The 14,630-nt window shown below is 48.2% G+C and overlaps 1 protein-coding gene across 1 annotated transcript in view; it reads right to left on the reverse strand.

Moving 5' to 3' along the window:
• Ccnjl (cyclin J like) overlaps positions 1-14,630 on the reverse strand; it is a 59,009-nt gene that overhangs the window by 30,059 nt on the left and 14,320 nt on the right. The gene's annotated exons all lie outside the window — the stretch shown is intronic.

The raw sequence follows: 14,630 nt of genomic DNA on the forward strand, positions 1-14,630 counted from the left end.
ATGTTTTCCGAGTTTATCTGCTGAACACAAGGAAAACCAGGGAAAGAAATATTAGACCAAGAATATGTTTTTAGTTTTGAGACAGGGTCTCTCTCTATGGCTAGAGCTCACTATGCAGTCATGGCCTGTCTTGAAGTCAAGTAAATTCCGCTGGCTTAGCTTCCCAGTTGCTGGGATTTCAGATGTAAACCATCAAATCTTTTTTTAAAATTATTTTTATTGTATTGTGTAAGTATTTGCCTATATGTATATATGTGGAGTGTGTGTGTGTGTGTGTGTGTGTGTGTGTGTGTGTGTGTATGCGCGTGCGCATTCCTGATGCTCTAGAAAGCCAGAAGAAGGCATCAGATTTTCTGGAATAGATGCTTGTGAGCTGCTGGGAACTGAACCTGGGTCCTCTGAAAGAACAGAAAGTGCTCTTAACTGCTGAGCCATCTCTTTAACTCCCTACTTTCGCCCCCCCCCCCCAAAAAAAAGGACTATGTATCCCAGTCTGTTCTGGAAATAGCCATCCTCCTGCCTCAGCTTCCCAAGTGCTGGTATTACAGCTGTGCACCACCACACCTTGGTCCAAAAAATATTTTTACAATAATTTTCCCCATATACCTAAGATATTTGCCTTTTAGTCAAGGTAGGTTAGATATATTTGTTGAGGAAACATCTCCATGCTCTTGGCCTTAGCACTATTTTCCTGGCGGAAACTCCGGTATCAGGAGAGCAAAGTGCAAGAAGAAGAGAATGGGCAGGCCCAAGAGAGGATGAGGCAGAGGTCATACATCCGCCTCTATACCCACAAAGGCTGCAGGCACAGAACTAAGGAATGCTGGAGGCTGGATGCTGGCATATGCTGCTGGGCTGTCCAGAATGTGTCTCATTGGGTCTGGAACATCACCATCCCGAAGCCACCAAGACTGCCTTGCTCACAACCCAAACAGTTCCCATTGGTCCTCTGGCCTGGACCTGTGGCAGACATTCTGGGCTAGTTTAGTTCTCATGTGTGGCTGAATGTAGTCTGTCTCTCTCTCTCTCTCTCTCTCTCTCTCTCTCTCTCTCTCTCTCTCTCTCTCTCTCTATTTCTCTCTCTCTCCCACATGTCTTAGTGACATTGGGTCAAATAGGGAAACAGCGGAGAAACAAAAACTGAAGGAAAAACGGGAGGGAAATTGGCAGACAAAGAATTATGAGTGCTTACTAGTAACATTAAGCAAACTGTTCTATGTCACTACACCTCTCAAATGGTGTTGAGGATCAAACCCACAGCCAATCCCAGGCTGGGCAAGGGCCCTACTACTGCACCCAGCACCATGCTCCTCTAACCCTTTACTCAACCAGCTGCACACTAAGACTAGAAAGACGTGTCTATTCATTCATTTACTAGCGATATGAACTCATTCATTTCCCTCAGTAAGTATCACAAACCTTCTGCATACTAGGCATTATTTTAGGCCCCAGGGATATAGCTTCAGCAACGCAGATTCAAACCTAAATGCAGGACTTGAAACTAAAAAACTCTTGGGTAAATGCATATATGACTTTATACAAAAGCAATGGTTTCTTAAATATGATTCTAAAAGCTGAAGCAGCAGAACAAAATATAAGGGAGATTTTAAAATTAAACTTTCATGCTGGAGAGATGGCTAAGCAATTAAGAGGGCAGGCTTACTGTTTTCCCAGAGAAACTAAGTTTGATTTCAGCCTACAGCCCACGGCCACCTGGGCAAATTCAGCTCCAGGGGATGTGACACCTTCTTCTGGCCTCTGCAGGCACCTGCACATGTGCACACATATGCATAGAAACAAAATAAAAACAAATCTTAAAAAAATAAAACAAAATAGGTAACATACGGAGAAGGCATTTCTCTAAAGAAGATTAAAACATGGCTAGGAAGCAAATGAAAAGATGTTGCATGTGACTAGTCACTAGGGAAATACAAACCAACCCAAGGGGAAATGGTACTTCACGTTCCCTGGGGATGGGTGTAACTTTAAAAAGAAAAAACAAACAAACAAAACAAAACCCCAGACCAAAAAAGCATACAAATTAAAAATGAAAAAGGTTGGTGAGGATACAAGCAAATTAGAATATTTGTATACAGGTAATAGGGAAGTCAAATAAAGCAGCTACTGCAGGAAGCAACGTGACAAATCCTCCTATTGCACTCAGTCACCGCAGGAGCCAGCAACCCCAGCCCCTTGATACAGACCTTTGAGAAATGAGAACATGGCCGTGCCATGAGGAAAAGTTGCAGATGCGTAACCGTCATATTCCCCAAAGGGAGGAAGGCCGGTCTGGCTAAAGCTTGGGTTCAGATCTCCCAAGCATGTCTTCTCTTCCGCTTTGTCCTCAGAGGACAAGAGGTCAGGATCAGCTATCTCTGCAGCCCTAAGCTTTGCACACAGAAGATGTACAGAGCCTGGATAAATTCCTTTCTGTCTCTTAGTTCCCACATGAAGAAACCTAGGCTTAAAAAGTCCCTTAATCCCAAGGCTTTGCTGAACTAGCAAGAGAGCCAGAGGCCAAAATAATGGGTTTCATTCTGACATTTTGATGTGTATTGCTGTCTGTTGCCGTGTGTGTCTCTGTGCATGTGTGTGGCACTTAGTTTCACCAGTGCCATCCGTGTGAGCATTAGATTGGAACTATCCATGGGAACATGTGGGGTCACCCGTGGGTTCACTACTTAGTTTCACCAGTACTATCCGTGTGAGCATTAGTTTGGAACTATCCATGGGAACATGTGGGGTCACCCGTGGGTTCACTACTGAGGGTAATGAATGACTTTTCCTCCTTCAGTGCATCAGTCGTCATCATAATTGTTCTCCAAGCCAAGCACCTACCATCTTGGGGCATTCTGCTGTGCCCTCTTGCAGAAGGATTACCCCAGCTGGGCTTGCTGACTGTTTAGACCCACTTAGGGTCGCAAGAGGGTCACCCGATTATCTAGCCATTCTCTACCACTCTTACGTCCAACTCTGCCTTCACTACATACGGCTTCTGGGAGGGGATAGAGTATATAAAGACCTGGGGAGACTCAGTGAAGGAGGTTCCGTGTACCAAGCTATAGGAAACTCTCACCCTTGCTGGGTCAAGGCTTTCCAGGTGTGGCTTTTTGGGGGAGAAGGGGTGAGGAGCACTAGTACCCCTTTAAGCAACCCCTATACTCTATAAGGAAGAAAGACGAATCCATTGGTTCCCCCAGGGTGAACTCTGGCCAAGCAGTGCCTGATAGTTGAGATCTCAAGTGAAAGGCTAGACCAACTTCTTCCCTGAGAATGGATTTTAGCAACAGTAGCAAATTCAGGAGTAAGGGACGAGGCTCTCTGAACCTCTCCTCCGTCGCGCCTGACCGATGACAGGTTCATTCTTGTGCAGACCCAGGGCAGGCACTGGCAGTTGCTTTAAGTTCATACTTCCGAAGGCTCTGTGTTACCCAGGATATGGCTTGTTTGGTTTTTGAGACAAGGTCTCAGGTAGTCCAAGATGGCTTCAAATTCACTGTGCAGGCCAGGATGACCTTGAACTCCCACTATCTCCACCTCCCAGGTGCAGGAATTACAGGTCTGAGTCACTATGGTTGGCTTTATTTATTTATTTATTTATTTATTTATTTATTTATTTATTTATCTATCTATTTATTTATTTGAGGCAGTCTCTTGTAGTTACAAGCTGGTCTAAAACTCGCAAATTGGCCCAGTTTGACTTCAAACTCCCCCTTGGCCCGCTAGCTTCTGGGATTACATGCGTGAGCCGCCATGAGCATGTCAACATTCTAATTTTGAAATCATGAAAATATCTTATTCCCAGCTTACATGAATAAAACCGCCTGCCAGTGTTGCATGGTTTTGGTCTACACTGTTTGGTGGATTTCTGTGGCTACTCCAGAAGTTTGCAGTCCTTGAGGGCAGATTCCAAACCCCAGCACCTCGGTGTAAATACAACAGCTGGATGCCCCATAACTAATTCTTGAGGAATGGAGGGAGGAAGGTGTATTCAAGGAACAGCTCTGGGCCAGTGGACATCAGAAAGAGAGAGAGACAGAGAGAGAGAGAGAGAGAGAGATTTTTCTCTGGTTTTGCCAGGCCTGGAACTCACTATATAGCTTGGTCTGGTCTTGAATGTTCACCTCCTCCACCATGCCGCCTCCCCTTCCCCATACACCTGCCTCTGCCTCCTAAGTGCTGGGATGACCAATGTGTGCCCCACCTGGCTAGAGAGGTTAAGTCTTGGAAGATGTGTGAGAATTTGCCTCTGAAGATGCAGCAAGGGGAAGCTTATCTGTAAAGCACAGGGAACAGTTAGTGGTTAAAAGAGCCAGGTCACACTTAGTGGTTCAAGAGCCAAGTGGGTTGGGCTGGAGAGATGGCTCAGTGGTTAAGAGCACAGGCTGCTCTTCCGGAGGTCCTGAGTTCAATTCCCAGCAACCATATGGTGGCTCACAACCATTCATACTAAGATCTGGTGCCCTCTTCTGGCATGCAGGCAAACATACAGACAGAATATTGTATACATAATGAATAAATAAAATCTTAAAAAAAAGGAAAAAAAGCCGGGCAGTGGTGGCGCACGCCTTTAATCCCAGCACTCGGGAGACAGAAATCCCAGCACTCAGGAGGCAGAGGCAAGCGGATCTCTGTGAGTTCGAGACCAGCCTGGTCTACAAGAGCTAGTTCCAGGACATGCTCCAAAACCACAGAGAAACCCTGTCTCGAAAAACCAAAAAAGGGAAGAAAAAAAAAAAGAGCCAGGTGGCGCACACCTTTTATCCCAGCACTCAGGAGACAGAAGCAGGCAGATCTCTGAATTGAGGCCAGCCTCGTCTACAGAGTCAGTTCTGGGATAGCCAGGGCTACACAGAGAAACCCTGTCTCGCAAAACCTAGATAAAGCAGACTGGGAAGATAGGGAGGGTACGACCTAAAAAATCTGTCCAGCCCTGAGGACAACGAGAAGCCATAGAAAGGTTTAGAGTAGGGTTTCTACCTGGTCTGAGATCTTCCATGAGATCTCTGCACCAACCCAACGCTGGGCTCAAGCCAAGGCAGCTGCCGTAGGGCCGCTGTTTCCTTAGCATCCCAACCCCCAGCAGACCCCACAACCCCACAGGCTGCCTGGTTGTTCCCTCTAAGCACGGGACTCTAAATTCAGGCCATCAGTGTCTGGCAAGCTGCAGCTGCCACATTAGCCTTTGCCAAATGACCTTTGCCCGGGCCGTGCTACCCTCATCAGCAGTTCAGTCACAAAGCACAATCAGATATAAGAAGTCCTGGCTTCTTTCCCTTGGAGCTCGACACAGCCAAGTTCAGCGGCTTTGACATCTTCCCTCCCTCTTGTCAAGTGAGAGAAGATAGCTCCACAGAGCGCCCTATATGTTCTCTCACAGGTTCCTGGGAAGAAGTCTCTTTTGCCTTGAGTAGCTTCTGGAAGAGGAAGCATAAAGAAAGGTATACAGAGCCTGGCAGTGGTAGCGTACGCCTTTAATTTCAGCCCTTGGGAGGCAGAGACAGGCAATCTCTGTGTTTGAGGCCAGCCTGGTCTACAGAGCAAGTTCCAGGATGGGCCCCAAAGCAACAGAGAAACCCTATCTCAAACAACAACAAAAAACCCACCCCCACCCCCCACAAGAAAGGTACATAACAAGGCAGGAGGCAGCGGTGCACACCAACGAGCCAGGGAGAGAAAGCCTTTCTAGAAAAGTCCAGGCACAGGCTAACAAGATGCTGGCAGCCACAGCTAGCTCTGGGAGATAGATTTCCTACTTCATCTTGACCCTCAAATACTTAAATGTCATTTCCTGAGAGCCCCCCTGACTTCTATTGTTCCAAGAGGACTCCCCTTTCTCTCCTCACGTCTGCTTATCTCCCCCCATCCTGCCCCACTCTGGAGAGGTGGCTTTTTGTAGCTCACACAGGCCTTCACTCACTGCGTGGCCAGAGGTAACCTTGAACTTCTGATGCTCCTGTTTCTACCTTCCAAGTGCTGGCATAGCAGCTCACCGGTGTGTGCAGCCACAGCCGGCTTCTGTGCTGCTAGGGATCGGGTCAGCTAGGCAAGCACATTACCCACCGACCTACATTCCCAATGTTTGTTCTTCACGGCCAAAATTCTGCTTATTCCAGACAGTCAAGGCCACGTGCTACAGATACAGTTTGCCCCACGCCCCATTTAACGGCTGACACGCGAGCAGGTGTTGAAAACGTTGAGACAAAGAGAATGCTCGTCCTTCCTCATACCAAACGACACATGGAAGCAGCCCTGGCTGGGAAACTGAGTTCTACTATTTACTAACCTTGGGTTAGTAAACTCTGACTCTCAGCGGCCTCGTCTGAGAAATTCGGGTCGTGTTGCTGTAAAGTTAACGCATTTGGCACACACCAAACAAGCCATCCCAGTGAGAATGGAGAATGGGCCTTCCGGGGAGCTGGGTAATCAAACTCCAGATAAGAGGGGGTGTTATCTGAGGCCTGGAGCTTAGTGGAAGGCTAGACGGCTCTCAGAGGAACTTGCTCTGCTTAACAAGGAACAAAGTTTTCTACCTTGGGGTGTGTGGACAGCTGGGGCCAAGGAAGTCTCTGGAGAAAAGGGCAGCTGTCTATTAGCTTGTTCTGCAGGGCCCCCCAAACCAAATGGAATTAGTCATGCTGAGCAGGAGTTTCTTCCTGTTCCCCCAGAGAGGGGTGCTATGTTGGCAGAGGGACAGCGGCTCGGGGCTTGCAGCATGCTTGCCCTGTTTAGTTTGAAAGTCCAGCTGATTACGTTGCTAACCCAATTAGCAGGGGAGAAGCACTCATTACACGGCTTTGCCCTAAGGATCTGCATTCTTCAATCCCCAAGCACTCTTGACCTAAGCCTTCTCAGGCTGCAGCAGCTTGAGCACAGGAAGCAGGCCTTGCTGGCGAGTGGCCTGGATTTCAGGGACAAAGGAGCAGCATGGCCAGGGCAGCTTGCAAAGCTCTTCTCTCAAGATCGGGCAGGCGCTTGGCAGGCACCCGACAACCAGCTTGGCAGGGTGGGCTGCAGGAACGGGGCCAGGCAGGGTGACCTTCCTCTCAGCACCAGTAGAGCCAGCAGCGTGGTTGCAGGAGGGAGGAGACAACAGGAACAGATGGATGAAAGGCGCTCCCAGACTATCTCCACCCCCCAGATGTTGGCCCCTTATCACCTGAGCCAGGCAGGAACGCCTTCTGTCCCAGGTGCGCGTAGAGATGAGCAGATGGAGGCCAGGGACAGATGGCTATGGTCACCAGAATTCAGGGAATCGTACCTTACAAAAACCTGCTTTTGTTACCATAGCTGGTGTTTTGTTTGTTTTATTTAATAATTACCATTGACTAAAAAATATTTTTTTATTGAGATACACACCAAAACGTTTACAGTGGTTATCTGGGCAGGTAATGAAATGGGCTGACATTTTGCAAGGGTTTTTTTGTTTTCAAGCTTTTCAATGTTGTCTGAATAAAAAAAAATCAATAAGTAATTTTATAATTCAATTACTAGATTTGTAGCTTGAAGAAAAGAAAAGGTATGGAGAGGGCTTGGTCGCTATTGTATTCGGGCCAAACTCAAATGTTCTCCCCTCCCCCTTTAATCAGCTCGTCAGTGGCGAAGCTGCCATGCTTCCTGAGCGTCCGCGCCCTCCTAACATGCACGCAGCATGCCAATGTATTCCTCAGTCGTTCCCTACTGCTGAGTAACTTTTGTTAAGTTTTATGTTCACCGATGAATTTTACAGCTTATCTGTATGTATGTATATGTAGGCCTGGGCCTCCATGAGTTTATGTGCACCGTGTATGTGCAGTGCCCTTACAGGCCAGAAGAGAGCGACAGAGGCCCCGAAATTGGAGTTAGAGGCAGCTGTGAGCCACTGTGATTGCTGGGAAGTAAACCGGGTCCGCTGTAAGTGACCAAGTTTCTCATCTCTTCAGCTTTTCATTAAAATACCCAAATGATCCTTTATGACTCTCCTCCCACCCCCACCCCAGGGTTTCTTTGTATAGCTGTCCTGGAACTCAAGAGACCCACCTGCCACTCAGAGTGCTGGGATTAAAGTGGGGGAGGGGGGAGATGGACACCACCAGCTCCTTTATGATTCAGAGGGATTCAGGATAAAGGACAGTGGATTCTCTATGGCTTTATGTGACTCTCAAAACCTGGGATGACACTCGGCTCCCTGCTTCCCCTTCAGAGAGCTTCTTGTACGTTTTCAATGGCTGTGCATTATTTCGCAGCAATGTCCTGTGAGCCCTGATTTTAGAAACGGGGACTGCTTCTCTTCCTTCGGCCCTCTGTCCCCGCACTGTTCTTTAGAGAGACCTCCCCCCAGCCTCTGTCCCAGGAATTCCTCACAACCAGCAGGTATTTCCTTTCTTCTTTTGGTTTTTCAAGACAGGGTTTCTCTGTGTAACAGTCCTGGCTGTCCTGGAACTTGCCCTGTAGACCAGGCTGGCCTCTGCCTCCCCAAGCGCTGGAATTAAAGGTGGGCCGCCACCACTGGGCTACAAGCAGCAGGTATTTCGAAACACTGTTGCTTACCACACGGTAAGGATGAATGAATACCTCCCAGTGAAGGCATGGCATGAATGAATGAGCGGAATGTCTAGCGGAAATCCTTCAGATTCCTTTGACCTTTGATGCTCTCCTTTCCCCTCAGGTCCCCTTAACTATCCTGCATTCTTCTCTGGGTAACCAATGGGGGGGGTGTCACTCCCCACAGAGGGACTCCCCAGAGCTGTGACACAGGGGCAGCACTTCCAAGACAAGAAGAGCCATTCAAAAGGAAGGGGAGGTGGTGATGTCAGGTCAGATTTGATTTCTTTAGAGCCACTGCTGGTGTGTGTGTGTGTGGGGGGGACGACAGTGAGATAGCGTGCTCAGAAGGTCAAGGTGCTGGCCATCACGCCTGATGATCCTCAGGACCCACGTTATGAAAGATGAGAGTCAAGTCCTGCAAGTTGTCCTCTGACTTCCATACATGATGCCCACGTCTGTGCTCACAGAGACACGCACATGCGCAAACACTCACACCCACAGACGCATACACAAGCAAGTGAAAAGTAAACGCGATGTATATTTAAAGAAACCACTGTTGGTGAACCAACTTGGGGGTTCTCCAGTAGAAAGAGCGTTACCCCAGAGGCAGAGTTCAGGGAAACAAGGACATATGAATGATAACCTGCACTGAGTTCCCACACTGAGCTACATATACAGGCAGTGGGGGTGTCTGGCCAGGTAGGCAAAGATCTCAGATATGTGCCCCATGTCCTCCGCAACCCCTCCTGCACAGTGGCACTGACCTTGGCGGAGTAGCAAACTCTTCGATGTCTGTCTGGGGCTTAGAAGTGCTGGCAGTGCTAGTATGCACGGCCAGTTCTCCGTGTAGGGGCACGAGACAAGAGCCAGAGCCAGCTAGTCCTGTAGCTGTTGACCCAAGTAGGTGAACAGCCCCTTGAAACTTTGGCATCTGAAGGTCTATGTACTCTGAAGTCCAACCAGTTACCACTGGCTTCCTCTATGGCGATGGAAGTGACCCCCCCCAAATTTTCACACTTGGGGTTCTGGTATGCATTATTTCCTTCAGGCACTGGCTTAGAAGTCATTTCCCGGCCAAGTTTCTGTCAATTACTCCCTAAGCATCTCAGACTTTTCATCCATTCAGGCTCACTGGCTCACCCACATTCGCTCTTACTGCCCTTCCTTGACAGACTGTTCGCAGCCCTGGGTACCGGGTTCCTGTCCTTCTGCTTGTGACCCCAATATATGATACAAAGGAGATGCTCAGCAATTGCCCAAAGCTCCTATTTGTGAGAATGGCTCACACTACTAGGACTACGGAGGTGAGGGCGAGTGTTGAGTGCAGTGATGTTTTCTTTGTGTTTTAACAAATCAAGCTTGCCTGAAGATCAGGGTGCAGGGCTAAGCCACTAGAGGCCAGGGAGTGGTGGTGCATGTCTTTAATCCCAGGGCTCTGGGAGACAGGCAAAGGAATCTCTGTTAGTTCAAGGCCACCCTGGGCTACACAAGACTGAATCTGTCTAAAAGAGAAACAGAGCTCACACAAAGATGATCCCAGCACTTGGGATGGGGAGACAGGAGTGATAGGCTGGGCAGAGAGAGGAATATAAGGCAGGAGGAGACAGGAGCTCAGTGGAGTCTGAGGTTTGGTGGAGACAGTTGCAGTCTGAGGATGCAGTCTGAGGAGACAGTCAGAGGACAGGATTGCTCCTCTGGTCTGAGCATTAGTAGAGGTCAAAGGTCTTTCTAATCGCTGGCCCCTCTGCCTCTCTGATCCTTCAGCCTTCACCCCGTAATAACTAACTCCAGGTTTTATTTATTAAGACCAGTTAGAATTCTGCTACAGATGAGCTCATCTCAGTGGGCAATTGTAACACTCATGAAGCAGGGGGGTCTGAGAAAGTGGCGATCTGCATTCCAGATAAAGAGGAAGCATTTTTCTTGCCTGAGCATAGCTAGGACAAGTGCTTTAACAGAGCTTCGTGAGCCTCAAGAAGAATTATAAATATGAACAAAGTACAGTGACTTATATGCAAGAAAATATAATGAAACCCACATTTTTATTAACTAGAAATATTTTGTCATATTTTTAGTTTTAATAAAGTTTATGAAGAATTTATTAACAATTAGAGAAATTTTGCAATTTTTGTTTTTTCTTTTTTTTAACTTTAAAAAAGACCATAAAAGGAACGATAAATTGCCAGGCGGTGGTGGCACACGCCTTTCATCCCAGCACTCAGGTGGTAGAGACAAAAAGATCTCTGTGAGTTCGAGGCCAGTCTGGTCTACAGAGCGAGTTCCAGGACTGGCTTTATAGCTACTGGGAAACCCTGTCCCGAAAAACAAACAAAAACAAATAAATAAAAAAAGATATATTATCTACCTATCAGACATATCAAAGGCAATGTTTTTCAATGTGTGTTCCATGACAAGGCAAACAGTCCTGTGACATTCAAAGGCAAGGGTCCCATAGGCCAGTTTGGGAGACAACACCTACCACACTGCTCACTCCTAAAGTACCCATGGACACAGTCCGAAATACTTAGTCAGTGAAGAATATTTATACGACTTGGGGGAACCGTACACTAAATTTATTTGGCCACACAGTGCCACCACTACCTCCTTTTTGGAGGGCAAAGTGACAGCCGTTCAGAGCGAGACAGAACTTTAGGGTGGTTGACTGATGACTAGCAGCGTGGGCGAAAAGGAAACTCCAGAGCATCGGCAAGGCAGGACTCTGGTGCAATCCCTGGCATGGCGCTTCATAACCTGATGACTCCTCCAAACTCAAGAGATTGAGGAAAAGCTGGCTGCGATTAAAAATTGCAGCTTTGCCGAGGGTGGAGTAGTGCATGCCTTGAATCTCAGCACTCGGGAGGCAGAGGCAGGTGGATCTCTGAGTTTGGGGCCAGCCTGATCTTTAGAGCGAGTTTCAGGGCAGGGCCCAAAGCTCTACAGAGAAGCCCTGTCTGTCTCAAAAAAACCAAATGAGGAAAAGAAAAAAAAAAAGAATTGCAGCTTCCGGGGCTGGAGAGATGGCTCAGTGGTTAAGAGCACTGACTGCCCATTCTAGAGGACCCAGGTTCAATTCCCAGCACCTCCTATGGCAGCTCAATTCTAGGGAATCTGACACCCTCACACCAATGCACATAAAATAAAATTAAATAATTTAAAAAAAAACCTGCAGCTTTGAACTGCCTCAGTATGAATTTCCCCGTGGCCATGACATTAGCAGCCTGAGAGACACCTTTGACGGGCAGTAGAACCTGGCACAAGGATGCCCCAGGCAGTCAAGGGTTGGGCGCCTACCAAAGGCAGAAGGACTAGGGTCAGGATTAAGCACACAGCCCTACCCCATCTCACAGATACTTTACACCTCACAACGCTGGTGGCTTCCAGTTCTCTGTGAACACAGACCTCCCTACCTCCCCATGGAAGCCCTGTGTTACAGCTTGCTAGACCATGAGGCATGCCACCTTAAGGCATGGAGAGACAGCGCCTTTCTTTTACACTCATTGAAATCCAGCTCCCCAAGCTTCTCCACCTCTCCCTGGATTTCATGTGTGCTTGGAATCTCTCCATGTGATAATCAGTTTTGCATAGCCTTCGGACAGATACAGAGTTCTGCCGGACATTCACACACAGAGACTTAAAATACAACATTTGGAAGCCTATATATTCATCTTAAAGCAAGAGGTGAAGAAACACTATGTGCAACTAAGGTGACCAACAGGAAGTGGAGACTTGCAAATCTAAAGAGAAAATGCAAGGGGGCGGGGAGGAGGGACTTTTCAAAGGCCTCTGAGCTAGGCCCCAGTCTCCCCTCCTCCTCTCAGCGACTGGTTGGTTCAGCCTGAGGAGGCATTTCCCGTAAGGCGTGAACAGCTCCAGCAGACAGGGTTTCAACATTCTCCAAAAGCCAACAGTGCTGGTGACATCCCCTTCTGCGGAAGTTGGACCCAACTTCCTTCCAGCAGGGTGAGAAGTCATGCCTGTGACATCCGTCACTGGCCCCCCTGGACTCCTCAGCAAATGGCAGATGGGATAGTTCCCCAAATCTCCTCATTCCTGAGAGCCGCAGTCACAGGCTCTCTAAGCAATATTCAGTACCAAGCCAGCCCATCTGACAGTGACCACACATGCCTGGCCACCGCCCATTGGTCGGCCATCCCACTCAGACCCTGGAGCCCCCTCCCCAAACATCCCCATAGATAGCATTCAGGGTCTCTTTCATCACATCCCCAAGGTCTTCAAGTCAGTCAGCTGCCAGATATGACCACATCCGTCACACCGCCTGCACTGAGGAGACTCCTCATCCTCCCACACCCCCTTACCTAGGGTCAGGCCAATGTGACCTTGATTTGCTGCTGATTCTCTAATTGATCTAGTCTTATAACTCTCTTCTCTGGGTCCCTCCTCCACCTCTTCCTGCTCCTTCTCTTCCTCTCTCCCTCCCTCTCCTCTCCCTTTCTCTTTAACAGCAAGTCCCATCCTCTTCTCTCTCCCTCCCGCCCCCTTTCCTCCCCCTCTCTCTACTGGGAGGTGAACCAAGGTCTGTACTTGCTCAACAAGAGTTCTACAATGGCAGTCAGCATGGCTATTCACCCCAAATCACCTCACTGATACTCCTAGCTCCTGTCACTCATCTTCAGGTTCCTTATATAGCTTCTCCTAGGCACCTTAGGGAAGCCCAGCATGGATCAACAGAAAATTAACTTCCACCATTACTTCTGAGTTGGGGTTCTGATCCCCTGCTCACTCACCTCCGAGTCTCTCAAATGACAGTAGGTTGGCCACATGAGTGGTGACATTTTGTTTGTGCTGTAACATATAAAGTTTGCCTGAGGATCCTCAGAGTGTGGAGCGAGCTACTAGTTAGCCATAGAGGCCAGGCAGTGGTGGCACATCTTTAATCCCAGCACTCAGGAGGCAGAGGCAGAAGCATCTTTGCGAGTTCAAGGCCACCATGGACTACACAAAAGTGATCCAGTCTCAAAGAGAAACAGAGCCAGGCTGGCCTCAAACTCTCAGAGATCTGCCTGCCTCTGCCCCGCTAGTACTGGGATTAAAGGCCATTTAGCCAGGCAGATAAAATAAAACTTAAAAAAATTTTTTTTAACACAAAACAGAAGAGACACACGGAAAGAAGACAAGGAAAAGAGAGACACTATGAAGCCTGAGCAGGAACTGGAGAGATGCAGCTAGAAGCCAGGGACTGCCACAGACTGCCATTAACCACCAGAAGCTGGGAGAGGCAGGAACGAACCCGCCTCTGAGAGTTGACATCACGATTCAAACCTGTACCTCAGAACCAGAATATATTTCTGCTTTAAATCCCCCAGCTACTTCTTTGTTACAGTAGCCCTAGGAATGACATCTATCTCTCAAACTTCGGACTCAGGGAATCAAGAGTTCAGGAACTAGCCCTAGCACGTCATTTGCAAGCCAGTTCAAAAAGGGCAAAGGACGCCATATTGAAATCACAGAGGCTCCCAATGCTTCGTGTGCAGTCAGCTGAGGGGGACATAAAAAGATGACTAGGAATGTTTGAACAATTATCCCCCCCCATTTCCTTCTTCACACAGGGTCCTCACATATCCTAGGCTGTCTTCCAATTCGCTATGTGTCCAAGATGATGACTTTGAACTCCTGATCCTCTTGCCTCCACTTCTCGAGAGCTGGAATTATAGGTATGTGCCACCGGACTGTTTTATGCGATGCTGGGGATAAAATCCAGGGTTTTGTGCATGCTAAGCAAGCACTCAACCAACTGGGTTGCGTTCTTCACCTCTCTGAAGCCACTTCCATATCCAGATGAAATTATGTTAACAAGGCATCCATTTGGTCGTCTCTGGCAGGTATCCTGTAGGCATCCAGTAGTAAACAGCTTCCTTTAGCCGGCAGCAGGACCTTTAACACCAACAGTCAGGGTTTCCTTCTGGGACTCCCCAAGAATGTTTGCTGTGAAAACGCTGGACAGACCCAGTGAGGGAGTGCCTTTCTTCCAACCAGGGAGCGACCTGCAGCCTTTTGCTTCCGCCCACTGGTTCTCTAGACCCTCATGCATTTCCTGTGCTGGCTCTCACAGCACTCACTGCCTTGGATGGCTACAAAGCCCCTGA

This window comes from Microtus pennsylvanicus, chromosome 11 (assembly GCF_037038515.1).
Source record: "Microtus pennsylvanicus isolate mMicPen1 chromosome 11, mMicPen1.hap1, whole genome shotgun sequence".
Classification (NCBI taxonomy): Eukaryota; Metazoa; Chordata; class Mammalia; order Rodentia; family Cricetidae; genus Microtus; species Microtus pennsylvanicus.